At 43.2% G+C, this 24,246-nt stretch overlaps 1 protein-coding gene across 5 annotated transcripts in view; it reads right to left on the minus strand.

Moving 5' to 3' along the window:
* The window catches only part of TBL1XR1 (TBL1X/Y related 1), a 164,880-nt gene that overhangs the window by 109,024 nt on the left and 31,610 nt on the right, over positions 1–24,246 (minus strand). The window contains exon 2 of one of the 5 annotated variants that reach the window (XM_079766447.1): positions 16,258–16,301. The exons of the other annotated variants lie outside the window; for them this stretch is intronic. The gene's annotated coding sequence lies outside the window, so the exon portion shown is untranslated. The remainder of the gene's footprint in view (positions 1–16,257; positions 16,302–24,246) is intronic. 5 annotated transcript variants of the gene reach the window in all.

Here is a 24,246-nt window from a genome sequence, read left to right on the forward strand (position 1 = left end):
AAGAAGAGGCTTGTATCTAGAATACATAAAGAAATATTAGAAACAAGGAGGCATGGATCAGACTGTCAGGCCTCAGAGGGAGGATAGGGGAGGGTGGGGATAAAGGGGAGAGATCAACCAAAGGACTTGTGTGCAAGCATATGAGCCTAACCAGCGGTTAAGGACAACAGGGGGGTGGGGGTATGTGTAGGGAGGGGTGTGGGATGGGAATGGGGGGATGAGGACAAATATGTGATACCTTAATCAATAAAGAAATAAAAAAAAGAAATATTACAACTCAATAGTAGAAAGGCAAATAACAAAAATTTTAAATGGGGAATGTATATGAATAGGTAATCCACAAAAAGAAGATATAGAAATGATCAATAAGCATATGAAAATACATTCAACATCGTTAGTCATCAGGGAAATGCTAATCAAAATCACAACACTTTACTCCCATCAAAATGGCTATCAACAGAAAGACAAGAATGGTTGTACAGGATGTGAGGAAACTGGATCCCCTATAATCTGCTTGTGGAATGTAAAATGCAGCCACCTTGGAAAAGTCTGGCAGCTCCTTAATAATTAGAATTGCACTAGAAGCAATGAATTACTATAATTTCAAAAAAATATTTAGTGTAAAAACTGACAAATGTAATTAAAAGATTTCATAAAATGAAAAAACTACATCAGGACATGTTTCCTTTCTATACATATATTACCAATAACTACAATAACTTATTTTTAAATTCTAGGTGGCAATAAAGCAGTCAGTATACTTGTACCAAGGAGATGTGCTAGCTATTTTCTTTATAGTATCACTATTTTTATAATTAAAATAGCTCACTAAATTCTTCAACTTCTAGGTTTTCAAATTCTCAAAGATTTTACTGTCAAATAGTAAGTTGGAGAGCACTGATTTTTAATCAGTTATAAATGACTAATCATTAACAGCTTATAGAGAAAGACCATGTAAAAAAATAAATTCTATGAAAGCAGATAAATGCCACATTTTTAAAAAACGTAATAGAAGACTATGAATGCCTGGTCCTCTTAAAATAAGAAGAAATTGTTAAAGCACAGACTGCTAGATTCTGCCCCTAGACTTTCTGATTCAACTGCTAGGTTTAGGGTAGGTCCAAGGATTTGCCTGTCTAACAAGTTACCTGGAGATGTTGATGCTGCCAGGGACCACACTTTGAGAACTATTATACTATTCAATCCTTAATCATGTAACAGTATTTTTTAAACAAAATTGGTAATATTAATGATCCAACAATCACTTGTCAAACATCATTTGCCAAACATGATTATGTAGTAAAATTAAGACACATCGGAGAAGCATTTTTATCTTCAGGACTTAACCAATGGTGTTTGCTGCAATTGGCATGTGCTCCTATGGACACTCCCATGAGGCATACTTCAAGCCCTTTATCAGCTGTACTGCATCCATGAAGTCTTCTTTGATTCCCCCAACTGGAAATAACTGCTTACTCCTTTGAACCTGAGTCCTCACTTGTGCCACCCATAAGACAGTAATTGCCGGATTGTATTATTTGTTTAGCTATTTATATTTCAGACTTATTTCATCTATTAAACTAATAAGTGTCAGTTGGCAACAGCTAGACATTTTCACATCCCTCAGAGTTCTTAGCTCAGGCTCTCCAAAAGTATTAAGTAAAAATGTTTTTCAGGCCCAGGTTACCGTCTGCATTCCCTGCTCTGTGGAAACCAAGATGGCAACATAGGTAAACACCTAAACTGCTGCCTCGCACAACAATTTCAAAACTACAACTAAAAGACAAAACGGACATCATCCAGAACCACAGGAAAGCTGGCTGCGTGGAAATTCTACAACTAGAAGGAAAGAGAAAAGCACACTGAGACTCAGAGGAGCTGCAGAAGGCAGAGGTACTGAGACACGCGCGCGGAGAGGGTGGGCAACTGAGTACGCGGCTGGCTTTCTCAAGCGGAAGGGAGACAAAAGCTCTGGAGTGCACTGAACTCCAGTTCCAGGTGAAACTCTGGGGACCCAGACTCATTTGGGGAGAAACTGGACTATCTGGCAGCGGGTGAAACTCGAGGGCGGTTTCTCAGAGGTGCCTGCAGCGATTACCGAGGGACACTAAGACACGGGCCTCTTAGGGCAGGGCGGACGGGGAAACCAATGCTGTCTGCTCTGCCCTGAGACTCCGCCCATCCAAGCTGAGCACAGAGGCTTTTGCAAGTCTTGTCTCATAAGGATGTCTCCAGCAGAGAAGTTCTCCCAGCATAGACACAGCTGATCCTCACAGCCAATTGGCCTAGAGGTCAATTCCTCCCAGTGATACCAACAACAATCAAGGCTTAACTACAACAAGACTGTGCACACAGCCCACAAAGGGGTGCACCAAGAGTGTCCACCTCAGGTAACTGGGGAGGCTGAACCACTGGGCCCTATAGGACACCTAGCACACAAAGCCACTCTTATCAACTCAGGGAAGCAACCAAAATGTGGAGACAAAGAAACAGATCACAAATGAAAGAAATGGAGAAAAGCAAACAACTGGATATAGAGTTCAAAACCATGGTTATAAGGTTTTTCAAGAATTTTCTAGAAAAGGCTGATAAATTTAGTGAGACCCTTGAGGATATGAAAAAGGACCAACTAGAAATTAAGCATACACTGACTGTAATAAAAAATATTATTCAGAGATCTAACAGCAGACTAGAGGATCGCAAGAATCAAGTCAAAGATTTGAAATACAACGAAGCAAAAAACAATCAACTGGAAAAGAAAAAAGAATCCAAAAATACGAAGATCGCGTAAGGAGCCTCTGGGACAACTTCAAGCGTACCAACATCCGAATTATGGGGGTGCCAGAAGAAGAGAGAGAGCAAGATACTGAAAACCTATTTGAAGAAACAATGACAGAAAACTTCCCCCACCTGGTGAAAGAAATAGACTTACAAGTCCAGGGAGCACACAGAACCCCAAACAAAAGGAATCCAAAGAGGACCACACCAAGACACATCATAATTAAAATGCCAAGAGCAAAAGACAAAGAGAGAATATTAAAAGCAGCAAGAGAAAAACAGTTACCTACAAGGGAGCACCCATATGACTGTCAGTTGATTTCTCAACAGAAACTATGCAGGCCAGACGAGAGTGGCAAGAAATATTCAAAGTGATGAATAGCAAGAACCTACAACCAAGATTACTCTACCCAGCAAAGCTATCATTCAGAATTGAAGGTCAGATAAAGAGCTTCACAGATAAGAAAAAGCTAAAGGAGTTCATCACCACCAAACCAGTATTATATGAAATGCTGAAAGGTATTCTTTAAGAAGAGGAAGAAGAAGAAAAAGGTAAAGATAAAAATTATGAACAACAAATACATATCTATCAACAAGTGAATCTAAAAATCAAATGAATAAAAAATCTGATGAACAGAATAAACTGGTGAATATAATAGAATCAGGGGCATAGAAAGGGAGTGGACTGACAATTCTCGGGGGGAAAGGGGTGTGGGGGTGCAGGAAGAGATGGAAAAAAATCGTACACCTATGGATGAGGGCAGTGGGGGGTGGGGGGTAAGGGCAGAAGGTGGGGTGGGAACTGGGTGGAGAGGAGCTATGGGGGGAAAAAGAGGAACAATTGTAATAGCCTGAATAAAGATTAATTAAATTTTTAAAAAATGTTTTTCAGTAAACAATAATTAGAATCAACATCTTTTATTTCATCGCGGAAAAAAAGGAAGGTACAGTAGGTGAAGCTTTTACAGAGAATTATGAAGTCAAAACCAAATCTTTTAAAAAGGACTATGCATATATTAAATTATACTATTTAACAATTTAGGTGTAAGTTCAGAAATAAGAACCTGAATTTGGAGGTTCAAAACCTAGCTTCAACAGTAACTTACAATATAACCCTTGACTTGGTCAATTAACCTACTCTGCTCAAAAAAAAAAAAAAAAATGCATTCTCAATCCCAAATTAGGCTATTTGTTTTAAAGATTAATTAGGCTATTTATTTTAAAGATTAATGTCATAAACAGATTACAATCAGTGTTGGGACCTGCTGACCAAGTATCATTTCCATAATGTTATTATTTATATTAGAAATATCTGTTATGGCATAAACATGCTATCACCTGACCAATATAAAAAAGCTCAACTTGTATATAGTTCCCACCAATTCCCTTGAAAGAATAACCCTTTTGTGGCATTTCCAACATTACAGAACATAGCAAAGAATTCAGCAACATTTTTTAAATGTTTGAAATTATCTGAAATTTCCCAACCATGAATCTTCTGTCATATTTATTCTGAACTCCATTTTATCCATCTTTCATCTTCCTGCCTACCCTTAGTCGATTGTGAACTCCTTCAAGGAAAAAAAAAGGGAGGAGGGGGAAACCTAATGTTATTTATACTCCAACTAGAGGCCCAGTGCACGAAAATTCGTGCACTCAGGAGGGTCCCTCAGCCCGGCCTGCACCCGCTCACAATCTGGGACCCCTCGGGTAGGGTCCCTAGGCCTGGCCTGAGATCAGGGCCTATTGGGGCTTTCTTTCCCCAGGCTGCAGGCAGCTGGCCCCACCCCCATTGCTGCCACTGCCCACCATCTGTGCAGCGCTGCGCCCCCTCCCCTGCCACCGGTAGCTTCCCTCTGCAGGTGACAGGCTAGGATGCAATGGCTTGGCTGGCCTGGGCCTCCCTCTTTCTTTGCTGGGGGACGGGGCTAGCCCTGCGAGGGACCATCTGCCTACCGGATCGTCCCTAACCGCTTGCCTACCTACCTATCACCCCTAACCCTGGTCTGCCTACTTGATCACCCCTAACCACTCTGCCTGCCTGCCTGATTGGCCCTAACCGCTTGCTTAGGGGCGGGGCCAGCCCGGCAAGGGACCATCTGCCTACCTGATCACCCCTAACTGCTTGCCTGCCAACCTGATCACCCCTAACCGCTGGTCTGCCTACCTGATCACCCCTAACCGCTGGTCTGCCTACCTGATCACCCCTAACCGCTGGTCTGCCTACCTGATCACCCCTAACCGCTGGTCTACCTACCTGATCACCCCTAACCGCTGGTCTACCTACCTGTTCACCCCTAACCACTCTGCCTGCCTGCCTGATTGCCCCTAACCGCTTGCTTGGGGGCAGGGCCAGCCCAGCGAGGGGCTGTCTGCCTACCTGATCTCCCCTAACCGCTTACCTGCCTACTTGATCACCCCTAACCCCTCTGCCTGCCTGCCTGATTGCCCCTAACTGCTTGCTTGGGAGCGTGGCCAGCCCAGCGAGGGGCCGTCTGCCTATCTGATCTCCTCTAACCGCAGCCTGCCTACCTGATCGCCCCTAACCACTTAACTGCCTACCTGATCACCCCTAACCGCTGGTCTGCCTACCTAATCACCCCTAACCCCTCTGCCTGCCTGCCTGATTGCCCCTTACCGCTTGCTTGGGGGCAGGGCCAGCACTGGCTTCTGGTTGGTCAGCCTCTGGTCATTACAGGTCGTTACAACCCAGGATTTTTATATATTAAGAATAGAGGCCCAGTGCATGATTAAATCATGCACATGTAGGGTCCCCTACACGCTTTTGCTTTCGATCACGGGGGAGCTGGGTGCCTGTCCGCTGGTGCACCAGGCCTTTTAGAAGCCTTTCGCTTTTGATCACGGGGGAGGTGGGCACCTGTCCGCTGGTGCACCAGGCCTTTCAGAAGCCTCCGCCGCGTCCCGCCGGCCCAATCGGCCACCCCCATGGCGCAGCGTCCCGCCGGCCCAATCGGCCACCCCGGCCACCGCGAGTCCCGCCCCCCCGCGCCTCCTGGCCAATCGTGGGCATAGCGAAGGTAGGTCAATTTGCATATCTGTCTATTAGGTAGGATACCCAAATGCCTAATACGTATCGGGTGCTCAAGAAATACACAAAACCATTGTTGCCTTTCATGATCGTACACACTCTTCTTCCTATATATACCGTATTTTCTGGCATATAAGACGACCCCCAACTTTTCCAGTTAAAATATAGAGTCTGGGATATACCCACCCTCTAAGATGACACCTGGTGTATAAGACAACCCCCGACGTTTTGAGATTTTCCTGGGTTAAAAAGTCATCTTATACGCTGGAAAATACGGTAGTTCATGAGACTACTAGTATCTACATTTAGCAATTTAGGGAAGAAATGAGATCCATAGCAGCTCAAGAACTCAAGTCCTAAATACAAGAAAAACATCCCATATTTGAAGTTCTATAAACTTATCGTGGAGTCCAAGGTCAGAAAAGAAAAGTGAAGAGATTCTTTTCTGAAATCATTTTAATTTAAGAAGTTTGGGTGTGTTTTGGGTTTTTTCGTTTGTTTAAACATATACAGCCAGGCCTCATTATTTTGAACAGTAGTGTGGAATACAAAAATGGCCATGTGAGATGAAGCCAAGTAAAGTGACCTTAATCAGTGGGAATTTTTCCATCACCTTTACAATTGTCACAACATTAAAAACTGTTAGTTAAAAGTGTATAAGGAGCCCTGACCTGTTTGGCTCAGTGGATAGAGCATCAGCCTGCGGACTGAAGGGTCCCAGGTTCAATTCTGGTCAAGGGCATGTACCTTAGTTGCAGGCACAGCCCCAGTAGGGGGTGTGCAGGAGGCAGCTGATCGATGTTTCTCGCTCATCGATATTTCTAACTATCCTTTCCCTTCCTCTCTGTAAAAAATCAATAAAATATATTTTTTTAAAAAGTGTATAAGGAATATATATAGTAAAACTAATATATTTAACTCATTGTGAAGAGCTTTATTTCTTTGTAAATAACTTATTCATTAGTTTGAACAACACTTGTCTCCTCTCATGTACAACTTATCATACAGAGTATCTTTTATATTTTATATATCTTCAGGAATTGTCATACTCCTTTCTAAGCTGGAACTTAGAACTTGCACTTTCAATGTCAGAAAATATCTCTGTGCAAGTTCCATTAGTGTGAAGTTTTCTGTCAGAGTCACTTCCTCTGGGACCTCATCCTTTTCATCACACCACTTTCCGCATTTGTCCATAAAGTTTGCCTTCATTAAGTTCCTCTGAGTGCATATCTAGAGTCTCTTGAACAGTGGCTGTGGGAACATTCTATTCTTCTAGAACTCCATTTACATTTTATTCAAATTTCACTTTCAGAGTTATCAGTTTTCATTTTATTGCACTATCATTTTTACTGACATTAAGGTGTGGCTTAATAAAAGTTATGTAATGTTCAGAAGACAGCCGGCCTATTGAGAAAATAATTAAGCAATATAATGAGGGGGAAATGTAATGGCCATATAATTAATTCTGTAATTTTTAAATCTTCTGCGAAACCACCATCAGAAGGCATGACTAACTGCAAAATCAGAAGGCATGACTAACTATAAAAAATAGTTACAACTCATTTCCCAGCTAAAGAATTCACTCCCTTTATATACAAAAAGAGCCATAAGAAAATGATTCTCCATTCATGGATACAGAAAATAGAGAGCTTACAGAAAATAAAAATTTTAAAGTCAAACATGAAAAGATGCTCAGAAAAAGTTAAAGCTTGAAACGTGAAAAGATTCTCTCCTCATAAGAGAAATGCAAATTATGATTTCACTGAGAACTTTTGAGGTAACCTGGATGAATTTCAGGTATAATACTGAGCAAAAGAATCCATATATAAGGACACACACTGTATGACTTAACCCAAGTATGAAAATAATGAATTGATGATATAAATCAGGACAGGGGATGAAGCAATTACCACAATAGTGGTTACACAGGTGTTCCCATTTGTGAAATTCATCAAGGTATATTTTTTGCCATTTAATGTATTATGTATTTTATATAATGAAACACAAATCATTAAAAAAAATACAAGATAGCATTTTTTTCATCTACCAGTTTGGTGACAATAGAAAGTGTTATAACAATTTGTAGTGTTAGATTGCTGGTAGGTGTGTCCATTAGTACAACCTCCATGGAGACAATCAGGCAGTGAAAGTTAAAAATGCACATATCCTTTTACACTAAAATCCCACTGTAGAGAATTTATCCTTCAAAATGTTTACATACATGCAAATTAACTTATATACAAAGTTATTCACTACAGCATTAGCAAATGACATTAAAACAACCTACTGTACATCAACAGTGGCCTGTTTATATTGATATATTTTTCAGTCAAAAAGAAAGAGAACAAAGAAATCCTTCAGGTACTGATAAGAGCAAGATCATCAGGATATACTTTTAGAATAAAAGCAGAGGGGGAGGGAAGCAAAAGAGTATGTATAAATTATACCTTTTTTTAACTTGAAAGAAAGCATTATTTATTTGTTTGAATATGATAGCATAATTTCTTGGAGGATAATACTGGTTGCTGCAAGGAAGAGACTAGTGGCTAGGGGGCAGATGTCAAGAAAATTTTTCCATGCATATACATTTGTACATTTTAAACTATAAGCCATAGAAAAGGTTCAGATGTTCAAAATGATTACATTAAAAATAAGTACCTGAAAGGAAAGCAAAAATGGAGGTCCATAAAGAAATAATGAGAGCCTAGATTAAAATAATTGCTAACAACTCCTCAAAGAAGGACTATCTAGAAATGTTTTAAAAAGAAAAGGCTACAATAGGTAGGATTTAGATGTACTATGAAGTCAGTTATATTACTGAGACTTACTGTGAGGTCACTGACACAACAGCAAAAGGAAACTACATTTCAGAGAATCCTATCTAATAAAAGAGTACTATGCAAATGATCAGGCTTGCAGGGGAGTGGTTAGGGTGTGATCAGGCTGACAGGCAGAAGCGGTTAGGGGCAATCAGGAAGGCAGGCAGGCGAGCAGTTGGGAGGCAGCAGTCCTGGATTGTGAGAGGGATGTCTGACTGCCCGTTTAGGCCCGATCCTACCGAATTTCGTGCCCTGGGCCTCTAGTATAATGATAATTTACTTAGCAAATCAGGGGCATCCATTTCAAGATATCTATTTGACCATATGACATGAATCCAAATAAAAGAACTCAGATAGTTCTAAATACTTTAAGTACAAAAGGAAATAGAGACAAATGAACAAGACAGAGTCCTCCACCCCCAGGAGTTATAGTTAATGATGGATCAGCAAGCTGTGAGAGGCATAACTTTGAATATTCTTCTTATCTATATTCCCACCCGGTGTTGAAAGGTTATGTTAGCGAGCATTCACTATCAGGTTCTTGCCATCTTCTACTTCCACTACATGGTAAAGTAAGAAGAAGTCTGGTTTTCAAGCCCTTGTGATTAGGTGCAAATCTACTCTGCCAAGTAATTACTAAAAAAAAGCCTTGTGTGTAATACTTACCTTTTGAGTCTCAGATTATATTTCTTCAAAGGATACACTACTTGAAATAAAGAACCATTTACAGGAAATCAAAAGTAGAGTAAATGAAGCCAAGAGTCAAATCAGTGATTTAAAATATAAGGAAGCAAAAAACACCCAACCAGAACAGGAGGGAAAAAAAGGATTCCAAAAAATGAAGATGGTGTAAGGAGACTCTGGGACAACTTCAGACATACCATATGCATCATGGGGGTGCCACGAGAAGAAAGCAAGAAATTGAAAACCTATTTGAAAAAAATAATGACAGAAAATTTCCCTACCCTAGTGAAGGAAATAGACAAGTCCAGGAAGCTGAGTCCCAAACAAGATGAACCCAAAGAGGCCCACACCAAGACACATCATAATTAACACATTAAGCCCCAGCCTGTTTTGTCTTCCGGACCGAAAGTATAGTGTCAATCACCAGTGACTGAATGGGCGCTTAACGTGTTAAAATGCAAAAGGTTAAAGACAAAGAGAAAATCTTTAAAAAAGCAGCAAGAGAAAAGCATTTAGTCACTAATAAGAAAGCTCCCATAATACTGTCAGCTGATTTCTCAATAGAAATTTTGCAGGCCAGAGGAACTGGCAAGAAATATTCCAAGTGATGAAAAGCAAGGACCTACAACCAAAATTACCAAGCAAAGCTATCACTTAGAATCAAATGATAGATCAAGAGCTTCTCAGACAAGAAAAAGCTAAAGGAGGTCATCACTACCAAACCAGTATTATATGAAGTGTTAAGGGATCTTCTTTAACAAGAAGAAAAAAAAATGAACAAAATGGCAATAAATACATATCTACCAACAATTTAATCTAAACAACAATAAACTACAAAGCAGAACAGAAAGAATCATAGGTACAGAACATTTTGACAGCTTCCAGATGGGAGGGGAGCTGGGGGTTGGAGGAAAAGGGTAAAGGGATTAAGAAGTACAAATTGGCCGAAACCGGTTTGGCTCAGTGGATAGAGCGTCGGCCTGTGGACTCAAGGGTCCCGGGTTCGATTCCGGTCAAGGGCATGTACCTTGGTTGCGGGCACATCCCCAGTAGGGGGTGTGCAAGAGGCAGCTGATCGATGTTTCTCTCTCATCGATGTTTCTAACTCTCTATCCCTCTCTCTTCCTCTCTGTAAAAAATCAATAAAATATATTTAAAAAAAAAAAAAAGTACAAATTGGTTGTTACAGAACAGTCATGGAGATGTAAAGTACAGCATAGGGAATATAATCAATAATATTCTAATAACCATGTATGGTGTCAGATGGGTGCTAGATTCATTAAGATGATCACTTAGTTATATAATGTCTAATCACTGGGATGTACACCTGAAACTTATATAATATCCTATGTCAACTAGTTGAAAAATAAAAAATGATTAAATGGCACACACAAAAAGAAATATTACTGTCCACCCTGTAGTAGCCTCATAAAAATCAGACATAATGTATGTTTTTAAAAAAACAAACAACACCAAAACACCACACTGCTTGCTGAATAAAAAGTACTCAAAAAAAGTAGCTATTATTGCCTCATCTGTTTGTAAAAATACTACAATTCTTTTTACAGGGGACAGTTCGCAGAGAACACAAATGGGGAAACTACCTTATTTGCCTAGTCATGAAGACCCTTAAGGAGGAGTCAAGGAAAGATGAAGGTGCTGGAAGCTAATTCCAGCATGTCAGCAAGGCTGAATCATCTGGAATGGCTGAAGGCAGTTCCCCAAACCTGAAAAAGATGCATAAATGATTGCTTGCTGCCAGACAGCTGAGGGCATTTTATGTTATTGCCTCCTACTGGCCAAACACCTGAACAGCCGTAGGCAGTTCCTCCAATCCAACAATGCCTCTGTATACTAAATGTTGGCCTTTGATATGTCTATCTACCTTGCTTTAGGACAATTTGTGTTAATAAAAAGCAAGGGGTCCAGAGAGATAGGAGAACTTGGTTCCTTTAGCTAAGTCTACTCTGGTTCCCAAAAATGCCTTCCAAAATTATGTTTCATCTTTAGACTCTTTAATCATTTACAGCAACCCCTTCTCCAGGTTCCTGAACCCCTTCTAGATGCCGAGAAACGCACACCGGCAATATGAAGGAATAAGAATAGCGCTCACTTTTATACCTATTCCTTATTACTCACTGTCTCCTGACCTCAACACTATATAAAGTGCCTGCTCCTTCCCAAGATACTTAGATCCCAAACTTAAAAGTTTAAAACAAAACAAAAAAAAACTAAATGGAAGAGATACTTTTGGTCATTCTGAATGTCCATTGTCAAATCATAAACAAATTAACAACATCACTGACATCTCCCAACACAGACACAATTCCTGCTGTAGTAGCCTTTACATTCTACTGGAAGAGAAAGATAAATAAACATGTAAACAAAAAGCATGCTGTGAATTAATTCCAGCAGACTTGATTGAAATTGGCCTGAGTATATTCCTGAAATAAGAGCAGGACCTGCCTGGCATTGATGTCTGGTCAAAGCAAAAAACACACTGATTAATACTGTTGCTTTGAAACCATGAGTCCAACAAGCTTATGGCATTTGTACCAAAATGCCATAGAGGCCATGGGATTAGAGAACAATAACCAGGAAAGAAAGAAGGGATACATGAGTTAAGGTACAAATCCAATCAACTGACAACCAAAGTTAAGAGAATCCCAAGCAAGTGGACAGGCTCAGGGGTGAGAACCAGTTTGATTTGAACAAAAGTTAAGTGTGCTAGAGAGCAAGGGAAAAATAGAAAATTAAATCAGAGAGAGAGGAGGGGCCAGAACAGAAAGGGATTTATAAATTTGAATTTCAACTAAGGCAACAGCTTTCTTGCTGCCTCTATCTGCTCACACAGCCCTTCACCCTCACTCCAACCTTTATAATGCCTTCAGATTAAACTTTCTAAAAGGTAAATATAATCATATCAATTGATACCTTAAAATAAATGAATCTGAAATCTTCAGGATGACATTATCTTTGCTTGTTATCTCTCTCCTATCATACTTTTAACATATATGCTCTAAGCCCTAGTCACATACTGCTCCAAAGTTTTCTTCACTTTTTACACCAGGTATGTGCCCAATAAATATACTCTACACTAGATAATAATTAAGAACCAGATATATCCTCTCTCTGGAATTTGAATAAAATTAACTTGCCCCTACACACACACACACACACACACACACACACACACACACACAGTATTGTTTGTTTATGGCTTCCAGCATCCAGTCCCCTTCTGGAGACACACTCTAATTTTGCTTTACACAGCTTCTGCTACAGAGTCTTCATTGAATTTTCAATCAGTGTCTTCTCTTACCCAGGCCAAAGGATGGAAACATAACTCCAACTAGGTTTGTCAGATTTTCTACTAAATATCTGAATGTAAAGAGAGAAAAACTATTAAGAAAAATAACTGGATTGATTATTAACCACTGCCAACTCAGCCCACTGATTTCTATGACTAGATTTATTGTTCTTCAGTTTATCTTTTCTTCAATGAATACACCTTTCCTCTTTTTTGCTTCTGTTATCTAGAATCCATGCATGCCGCCTACAACTAAAACACCAGGAGTCAAGAAGCGAGGAGTGTAACAGAATCAGCGGAAGTCACACTGCAGCAGCAATCACAAAGCATGGGAGGAGAACCTGACCTAGTGGGAGGCAGAACTGCAGATATGATGGCAGAATACTGGAGGCAGAGCCTACTGCTGCTGCTACTGAAGGGAAACATGAAAATCAGTCCCTAAGACTGTTAAAGTCTAGATTCGCCAATTATCCACGAAGTCAGAAAATGAAACTATCAGTTATGGTCAAAATAGTACTATAATTCTCTGAAATGCCTAGCTTTGCAGTTTTAAAATGATTTCTGTTTTTCCTAACATACCTTATATATCCCTGAAGTAAAACCCCATTTAGCTGGAGGTAATTTGAGAGACACTGTTCCTTAAAAGTAATAAAAAAAAAAAAAAAAAGTGTGGGGGTGGCACATCTGTAATTTCCCAACTCTGACTTCCTCTTTTAGGTTACTCTACCTACCACCTATAGGGCAGAAATGTCTATGTGTCTCTACAATGACAAAGTGTTATCTACCTCCCTAAAGACAAGAGTGTTTGAATCTTAGTGCCTACTTAGTATGACAGGTGGCATATCCTACCTAATAAAAAGGTAATATGCAAATAACCATCACTCCGTTACACCCACGATTGGGCGGCGGGAGGCTGGGGGGCGGGACTCGGGGTGGCATATCCGGCCATTGAGAGGCGCGGGGGGCTGGACTCCCGCCCCCCGCGCCTCTGAAGGGTCGGATTGGCGGCCGCTGAGGGGGCCTACCTCCGACACCCCAGACACCGGGCTCCCCTGCCATTGGAGGAGGGGAACCGGTTGTCCGCGACAGCTCCAGGCCAAAAGCCTCTGCCGGAGGCTTTTGGCCTGGTGCACGCGCGTGCACCTGGATCCCCTGCCGTGCTCCCCTTCGTCAGCGCCTCAAGCCCCAGCAGCAGTGGCAGTGGCTGGGGATGAGCTGGTGATCCCAACAGCCTGGTAGCTCAGTGGCGGCGGCAGAGGCAGCATTGGGCCTGGGGACTGGCGACCAGGCAGAAGATGGCCCTGATCACAGGACACTAGGCCTAGGGACCCTACCCGCACGATTTAATCGTGCGCTGGGCCTCTAGTAGTAATAATAATAAAAAACTTCCAACTATTAAATATTTACATTCATTGCTAGCATTACTAGACAGTTAACATTTATTTCTAATCCTCACAATTATGCTAACAAGATATCATTATTCCCAGTTTACAGATGCAGAAACAGATTCAAAGAAGGAAATGATCCCGGTCCACTAAGCTAGAACCACCCAGGCCCACCTGAAATTCAAATCCCTCCATCTTCCAACTATTCTAAGAGATCAGGATGTAAATCAAGGGTTTTCTAACTGCAGGTCACAACCAACTAGTGGATCATGAAATAAAGTTAGTGGGGCATATCCTTTTTGTTCATGAAACAGACAATGTGAGTATATCACATGAAGGGCAAATACTGTTTCATGAAATTCACAGATTTCAGTGTTAAACACACAAGGCAGCACTGTAGATTTATGTCTTACTATGGACCATAAGCTACAGGAGTCTAAAAGCCAACAACATAAGCATTGTCTTTATTAAAGTTGTATATACTGATACAACTTGATTTTTTTTATCAATGGCCTGATGCTTTAAAACACAGGGGCAGTAAAACCCCTCATCTAATATCCTAAAAGCATTACAACAACATTAGCAACAACAAAAGGTTTAAGGTGTTAGATAAAAAGGTGTTTGGGACATAAGATCCATATTTTTTTCCCCTTCCAGCAAAATGCTAAAACTACACTGCACATCCATATAAGATGGCTAAGAACAAAAATGATCTAGCCATTCTTTCACGCTCTTCCCCCAGGCTTTTACTAAGTCATTTTGAAAAATGATCCCTTTCTTTGCTGAGACAAGAGATCATAACCCAATTTTTATGAGTAAATGAACATAGGGTGCCCCCCAAAAATGTTTACACACACTTTAATAACTAATTATAAAGGCAGTGTTTATTAAAATACATTTAATTTTCAAAATTGAGCTAGCAGATGCTAAAGTGTGTATACATTTTGGGGGGGACATCCTGTATTATCCAATAAAGATGCTCTCAAAAAAAGATATCTGCACTCGCATGTATGACCTTATATACAAACTAGAGGCCCGGTGCACGAAATGTGTGCATGGGGGGGGGGGGGGTATGTGTCCCTCAGCCCAGCCTGCACCCTCTCCAATTTGGTGGGATCGGGCCTAAACGGGCATTCAGACATCCCTCTCACAATCCAGGACTGCTGGCTCCCAACTGATCACCTGCCTGCCTGCCTGATTGCCCCTAACCGCTTCTGCCTGCCAGCCTGATCACCCCCTAACCACTCCCCTGCCAGCCTGATCAACGCCTAACTGCCCTCCCCTGCTGGCCTGGTTGCCCCTAAGTGCCCTCCCCTGCCAGCCTGGTCGCCCCCAATTGCCCTCCCCTGCAGGCCTGGTGCCCCCCATCTGCCCTCCCCTGCAGGCCTGGTGCCCCACATCTGCCCTCCCCTGCAGGCCTGGTCCCTCCCAACTGCCCTTCTCTGCCGGCCCAGTCACCCCTAACTGCCCTCCCCTGCCAGCCTGGTCCCCCCCCCCAATTGCCCTCCCCTGCAGGCCTGGGTCCCCCCCAACTGTCCTCCCCTGCAGGCCTGGTTGCCCCCAACTGCCCTTCTCTGCCGGCCCGGTCACCCCTAACTGCCCTCCTCTGCCGGCCTGGTCCCCCCGCAACTGCCCTCCCCTACAGGCCTGGGTCCCCCCAATTGTCCTCCCCTGCAGGCCTGGTCGCCCCCAACTGCCCTTCTCTGCTGGCCCGGTCACCCCTAACTGCCCTCCCCTGCAGGCCTGATCGCCCCCAACTGCCCTCCCTTGCAGGCCTGGTCCCTCCCAACTTCCCTCCCCTGCTGGCCTGATCGCCCACAACTGCCCTCCCCTGCCAGCCATCTTGTGGTGGCCATCTTGTGTCCACATGGGGGTGGCCATCTTGTGTGTTGGAGTGAAGGTCAATTTGCACATTATCTCTTTATTATATAGGATGGGGGGGGGGCACTCAGAAGTGATGGGCAGCAATGTCACTGTAGCGGTGCATTGTTTTCTTCCACAAGAGGCCATACGCCCAGACCGCAGCAGTGACCATTATGGCAGAGAATGAAATTAAAACACTCTTTGTCTTTGTTACTGGGGGAAAAGAGAAGATTTAGTAATTCTTCTAAGGTACAAAAGGAGTCATTCATGTTGAGAGAGAGATGTGCTTGGAAACTTATCTACCTTTTAAAATCAGTCACAAATTAGTCAATTTCAGTTCAAGGCAGCATACTGAATAAATGTATTTACCTCTTTTCTCCTGTCCCTCTCTTCTTCTCCTTTCCCAAGTTCCACTGAAATGGCAGAAATTTAAAACAAAATGTAACTATAGCACTATTGTAAAACAAGAAAAGACATCACTAGATGATCATAAATTTTAAAGAATTCTGGGCACACAAAAAGCAGAAGAGTAGATTCACGAAGGAAAAAAAGAAGAAACCACATATAAGAAGCCAAAGGCTTTCCAAGGACACCCTAGAGAAGTTCTAAGTTACAATCCAACTAACCACCACTATAAGGAGAGGGAAACAATTAAGGTACTTAGCCAGGGCACTACATGACTGGCTTTATTCTGGGCAGATGACCCCCTCCTCTCACTCTGTGAAGAGATGCTGGTGGTGGCAGCTTTTGCCTTCAGGAGAAAGCCAGAGAGCTGGTCTCTATAAAGTAGGGAATTTACCTATGAGAGCAGCCAGGCCTGAGAGAAAAGCAGAACAGAAAGATGGAGGGCACATGAACCCTCTAATGCAAACATAAAAATAGAGAGGGGAGGGGCCAGGGAAAAAAGGGGAGATAGGGAGCAAACTCTAATACCAAAGGAATGAAACATGCCAAAGCACTAAAGACACCAGTTAGACAAGTGAGAAGAGCGCCACTTTGCCCACACCTCACCTACCCTCCCTAGAAGGAGGTCTGATATGCTGCTACACCTAATTCCACTTCACAGACCCCATCACACCAAAACTGAAGAGAATACTACATACAGACACATTTCAATTGTCCAGGTGCACCAAACATATGGGGAAAACTAACAGCATAGAGGAGGAGCAAGATGAAGAGAGAAAACAAATCGGGGGTAAATGGGCATGACTAAACACCAAATTATTTATCTACAATGTAATTATAAACTGCGACATCTGGAAAGATAGTCTGTCGTCATTATTGATGGATCTCATATTTGAGAAATCTGCCCACATGCTAAAATTTATATGTAACCCCAAAATTAACACTTGTGGCACTTTTGTGATCTTCAGACAGGTTCAGAACAACAAAAATGGAGTTGCCTATTGTGCACATAATACAGCACTCTGCCTTGCTTCAGCTCCATCCTCTCTAAAAAATAGTATGCAAATTAACCATCACTCCGCTACATAAGCCACGCCCACCAGCCAATCAGGGCAAGTATGCAAATTAACCCCAACCAAGATCGCTACCAGAAAGGAGGCTTGGGTTTCCCCGGCAACAGAGGAAGCCAAGCTTTCCACACACTCTGGCGGGCCCAGGCCTCCACTCAAGGATACAAAGTTTCAATTATAGAAGGTAAACAAATCCAAACAGAAATGGCGGCAGCCACGGATCGAGCAGGAGGTTTGGCTCCGCTCCAGGCTACAAAGTTTCAATTGTAGAAGGTAAATAAATTCCAGATACCAGGGCCTCTGCTTGGGTCGCCAGGGGCGTGCTGGCCTGCAAACTACCACAGGCCCCTCGCCCAAGCCTCTCCACGCCCCAAGGGAGCCCCACCCTGATCCAGGACACCCTTCAGGGCAAACCAGCTGGTCCCCACCCGTGCACCAGGCCTCTATCCTATCTAATAAAAGAGTAATATCCAGAGGCCGTGCGCCCCTGGATCCGGGTGAGGCCACGCGACCCTGGGTCCGGGAGAGGCCACGCGCCCCTGGGTCCGGGGGAAGCTAGATCCCGGGTCCAGGCGAGGCCGTGTGCCCCTGGATCCGGGTGAGGCTGGGTCCCGGGCCCGGGTGAGGCCACGCGCCCCTGGGTCCGGGTAAGGCCACGCGCCCCTGGGTCCGGGTAAAGCTGGGTCCCGGGTCCGGGTGAGGCCGTGTGCCCCTGGATCCGGGTGAGGCTGGGTCCCGGGTCCGGGTGAGGCCGTGCACCCCTGGATCCGGGTGAGGCCACGCGCCCCTGGGTCCGGGAGAGGCCACGCGCCCCTGGGTCCGGGGGAAGCTAGATCCCGGGTCTGGGCGAGGCCGTGTGCCCCTGGATCCAGGTGAGGCTGGGTCCCAGGCCCGGGAGAGGCCACGCGCCCCTGGGTCCGGGTGAAGCTGGATCCCGGGTCCGGGTGAAGCCGTGTGCCCCTGGATCCGGGTGAGGCTGGGTCCCGGGTCCGGGTGAGGCCATGGGCCCCTGGATCCGGGTGAGGCCGCACACAACTAGGTCCGGGTGAGGCCGCGTGCCCCTGGGTCTGGGAGAGGCCACGCGCCCCTGGGTCCGGGTGAGGCTGGCATGGGAGTGGTTAGGGGGTGATCAGGCTGGCAGGCAGAAGCGGATAGGGGAAATCAGGAAGGCAGGCAGGCGAGCAGTTGGGAGCCAGCAGTCCTGGATTGTCAGAGGGATATCCGGTGGGATCGGGACTAAACGGGCAGTCGACATCCCTCGAGGGGTCCCAGATTGGAGAGGGTGCAAGCTGGGCTGAGGGACACCCCCCCGCCCCCGTACACGAATTCCGTGCACCGGGCCTCTAGTACTGTAATAAATGAATGTCCTTTGTATGGTCCCTTTAGTACCATTGTTAATCTCTGTACTTTTTGTTGGTGATTTCACTCTCACTCCCCACGCACAGTGCAGAAAGCCTGCCTTTCTAGCGCTCCCTAAGCACAAGAAGACTGTGTTGTGCCTTATGGAGAAAATGTGGGAGATGGGTTTCGTTCATGTAGGAGTTATAATACTGTTGGCCAGGAGTGTAATGCTAATGAATCAACAATATATAGTAAATAATGAGTCTTTAAACAAAAACACAAATCAAGTTTATTATTGATCAGTTGATAAAAATGTGACCAGAGGCTCACAGGAACCTAACCTTTTATCTCCCCTAGGAGCGACAGTTCAATATTTGCTAATTCAGTGTTCACAGCAACTTTATAAACATAACTACTGTGAATAATGAGAACTGACTATCTACAAGTTTTTAAAAAGGAGGAATATTATAGGCAAAAAGTATTAATCTATGTTAATCACTCCAATTATCCTTAATGTGATTTAAAGTATTGTAATAACTAATACAGTTTTGTACAGTACATGAAGGGGAGGGAGTCGTTTATTTTTAAAGTAAAAAATAATATCAGCTAACCTTTATTGAATAGTTATTCATTAGGGTCTATACTAAGCACTTTAATTCTTACGTGTGAAAAGCATTTAGCTCAGTGCCTTCATACAGTAAGAATTCAATAAATTATTGACTAATATTATTTATATCATTAAATTCTTACAATCACTCTGTGAAGTAATGAGCAAACCTTCAAGGTAATGGAAATTTGAGCATGTGATCTAACCTGATTGGGTTTGAATGCAGTGAAGACACAATTATATAAGACTAGAGGCCCGGTGCACAAAATTCATGCACACGGGGGGGGGGGGGGCGGGGGTGTCCTTCAGTCCAGCCTGCACCCTCTCCCATCTGGGATCCCTCTCACAATCCGGGACTGCTGGCTCCTAACCACTCGCCTGCCAGCCTGATAGCCCCCTAACCGCTCCCCTGCCAACCTGATTGACGCCTAACTGCTCCCCTGCTGGCATGATCGTCCCCAACTGCCCTCCCCTGCCAGCCCGATCGCCCCCAACTGCCTTGCCCTGCAGGGCTGAGGGGAATGGGGGACTCCGGCTGGTTGAGGTGGGGCTGAAGGGACTGGGGGACTAAGGTTGGATGCTACGAGGACTGGGTGAGGTGGGGCTTAGGGGACTGGGGGACTCCGGCTGGATGAGGTGGGGCTGAGGGGACTGGGGGACTCCAGCTGGATGAGGTGGAACTGAGGGGACTCCAGCTGGATGAAGCGCACGGAGTCCAGTGGGGCTGAGGGGACTGGGGCACTGAGGCTGAATGAGGTGGGGCTGAGAGAATGGGCGACTCCGGCTGGGTGAGGAGGGGCTGAGGGGACTGGGCACCGCCATCTTGTGGCTGTGGGTGCTGCCATCTTGTGAGGGTGTGGCAATCAATTAGCATATTCCCTTTATTGGCTGTGGGCATCACCATCTTGTGAGGGCATGACAGTCAATTAGCATATTCTCTCTTTATTAGATAGGTTGAGCCTTTGGCAGTTCATTCAGGCTATGACAAAATTAAATTATCAACTGTAGTCTTCTGTAATGAAGTGCCTACTGAAAACAAGGCTTTGGGGACAATTGGAGACAGTAGTGGAAAGCTAAAAAGGGCATGAGAACAAGGACAGTGGAGTGCCACGACTATTGCTTCTAACAGCATTGGAAAGGTCAGAAAAAAGAAAATGACATTCTTTGGGCAAATTTTTGACCCAAGGCATTGACAAAGAACAAGGCAGTTACTAAATATGACAAAATAATTCTACCCAATCTCTAGAGCAGGAATCAGCAAGCTTTTTTCTATGAAAGGCCAGATAGTAAATTTTTTCAAGGCCATAAGGTATGTATCGCAGCTACCCAACTCTTGTTGTGAAGTGAGAGCAGCCATAAACTATGCCTAAACAAATTAATGTGGCTGTGTTCCAATAAATCCTCATATATGAAAATGTAAATTTCACATAATTTTCCCTTGTCATAGAATATTATCATTATTTTAATTTTTTTTAATTACTGAAAAAATGTGAAAAGTATGTTTAGCTTGTGGGTCATAAAAAGCAAGTATAGGCTATGTTTGGCCTGCAGGCTGTCATTTGCCAACCTCCACTCTAGTGCTGTCAGGACCAAAATGCATAGTCTGACTTTGTTGATTGGAAACAGGAACCTAGTGGTTATCAAACTGGTTTGTCTGGAAGAATCATGAAAAGTCCCTAAAATCACATTAGGACATCCCACCATAATCCCATATGATTTGTACCAGAGGTATAGAAAGTACAACCTGTGGTCCAAATTTGACCCACTGTGTTTGTGTAAATGAAGTTTTATGGAAACACAGATACTCCATTTGTTTATATACTAGAGGCCCAGCGCGCACGAAATTTGTGCGCGAGTAGCTCGCTTCCTCTTGCCTCAGCTGGCCGCCCCGCCCTCAGCTGCTCCTAGCTCTCGCCCGTCCGCCACGAGAGCCACAGGCCTTTTATGATATAGATTGCCTATGGCTATTTTAGCACTGCAATGACTGTGCTGGGTAACTTTTTTCAGAGACTGTAAAACACATAAAGCCTAAAATATCTAACACATGGCCCCCAGAAGGAGTTGCTGATTCCTAATCTATACAAATGAACAACTCTAGAAATGGTACACAGAGAGGCCAGGCAGAGGAGACATAAGCCACCAAAATAGAAAATTACAGCCTCTGAAAGTTCCCAGACCCAAATCCTGCAGAATAAAGGTACAGCAAAGTACATTTCAAGGGCTCTGTGATTACATCCTAAGATTTTCCTCTTGGCTTTCCACAAATGATCAACAGCCAATTCTCAGGGTAACCATACACTTGGGAAGGGGAAATAACCCAACCTTTTGGGGACTATAAAGGCTAACTCTTACACTAATCTCTGAGGACACAGACAGCACCACTGCGATATACATGTCAGGATGAGGGATTATAGTAGTCAAATAATATATGAAGTTCTGGACCAAGTTCACTTATTAGAGTGGATTATTCCTCCTATCTATGGTTATTTCCCCAGATGCTGAATGTACAGTTGAAAAGAGTTGTCTCAGCTGACTGCCAACTGACAAAAGTCCCTCATCGATGCCATGACAGGTGGAACGGAGGGCAGAACTGTATCAGGGAAGGTCAGGGAGAAACCCCTGGAGCTCTCCCTCCAAATAAAATACTGCATTCGTAGGGAATTATCAAAGAATTCAAAGATGTAAGGGTTGCAATCCCTAGCAGATATTCATTTAATACAACTGTTGGCTAAAGCAGAGCGCACAAATGTTTCTAGAGAATGACAGCATTTTAAACTTAATGACTACAAGCACAGCTAATAATCCAAAATGGATCTCCTTAGTGAATTACCTTGTATGCAGCTATAGTTCTGGCAAATTGTTTCTATCTCTACAAAGAACAGAAACAATGTGCTTTCATCTGGCTTGGAGAGCAGTACATATTCACTACATTGCCTCAGGCTAAGTCAACTTTTTACCTTTCATATGACCTTAGTTATTTCACCATACCACTGGACACTACACTGACATTAAGCCAACAGTACCTAGTGAGGGAGCAAGAGCAGTATTCTCGCTACCTTAGTAAGACATGTATGCCAAAAGACAGACTAAGTCCCAAGAAAATATAGGTTCCTGCCACCACAATGAAGTTCAAGAAGCCAGTGGGGTGTGGCAAGTCAAGATAACATCTCCAAATGAAAAACATATCACTATATCTTGTTCATTCTACAACAAAGAGAGAAGCAGAATGCTTGCTGGGCCTCTTTGGATACTGGAAACAATTTGTGTGTGCTGCTCTATTTATTACTGAGTAATCTGAAATCCATCCGTTTAAGTGTGGCCCAGAAAATGAGAAAATTCTCTTGCCAATCCAGGCTGCAGTACAAGTAGCTCTGCCACCTGACCATAATTGACCATCTGATTACAATGAAGCTCAAAGTATCAACAGATCAATGTCATTAAGAAGTCAATGGCAAACCCATCTAGGACAATCACAGCAAAGATCCCTACGAGTTTTTAGGGCAAAGTCATGCTTTCTTTATCAAACCAAGATTCTCTTTTGGAAATAATTCTTGTACCTTCTTTCTGTCTGGTAGGGAATAAACATTTAGCCACAGGTAAACTATAAAACCTGACCTGCCCATCAGGAATGATCATAATCTAATCCACCAACTCAAAGCGGATATGACAGAAACTACATAACCAAGTGGTTATGTATGGTACACTAGAGGCCCGATGCACGAAAATTTGTGCAAGAGTAGGCCTTTCTTCCCGCAGCTGCCGGCACCGGCTTCCCTCTGGCACCCGGGACCCGGGCTTCCCTCGCAGCCCCGATTTCGTCCGGAAGGATGTCCAGCATCATACACTTTTATTATTATAGATAGTAAGGATTCAGGCTGGTTGTGAAACATGAGCAGGTGGCTCACATTTTCAATGTGCCTGCTCCTGGTGCACTGCTATTTCTTCCTCAAACAAGACCTATCACTACATAGGGCATTCTCTATGACCAGCTAACTGAGAAGAAAAAATAGGAGCTTGTATTACAGGTATCACCCAGCAATTGATTCTTTCAACCATACTGCTTCATTGTGGAACAGTTACTAAGAAAGCTTTAAAAAGAGAACTCCTCCCACTGGACAGTGCATCTTGAGGTCCACACTGTCAAGAAAGGGAAACAAAGTGAGGTCCATACTAATTCTTGAAAGGGGAATAATCATGTGGCTAGATTTCTGGTCAGGTCTTCACAGGAAAAAGGTATGACGACTAATTTAAGGTAGAGATACGTGGATGGACCTGTTAGAATTAACCAAGTGTGAAAATATTTCTGTCCCAGGTAAAGGCTCACCAAAAAGTCTAGCTGTGGAGACTTCTATAATTATGTGGAATCATGTAGCTAATCCATTCTTGAAAGTCAGTCAGCATCTCATCTTTCCCAGCAACCTCAAGGCCTAGTCAACAACCTTACACACAAAAAAAAACAGCTATAGTGACAAAACAGAGGCTCAACAAATTGTACCAGCTTGCACTTCTCAACAAAACTGGCTTATTTATATTGCCAATGTGCCATCTTTCTCTAGATTATGGTGTGGGAGTGAACAAATAATCCTAAAAATAGTAATAGCTTACAACAATGGTTCTTAAATATTTTGGGTTTACAAAACCCTTATATTCTTAAAAACTGAGTATCTCAAAAATTTGTTTATACAGTTATAGCTATATTTACTATATTATAAATTAAAATGAATAACCTTTAAAACGTGTATTTATTGGTCTTAGAGAACATTTTATGAACCTGACCCCAAAGGCAACCAACTGAATGGGTTAAGGATGTTCACAAATAGCACCAACAAAGGATTCATATCCAAAATATATAAAGAACTCAAACAACTCAACACCAAACAATCCAATTTAAAAAATGGGCAGAGGACATGAACAGACATCTCTCCCAAGTCGAAC

Source organism: Cnephaeus nilssonii, assembly GCF_951640355.1.
Source record: "Cnephaeus nilssonii genome assembly, chromosome: 3".
Taxonomy (NCBI): domain Eukaryota; kingdom Metazoa; phylum Chordata; class Mammalia; order Chiroptera; family Vespertilionidae; genus Cnephaeus; species Cnephaeus nilssonii.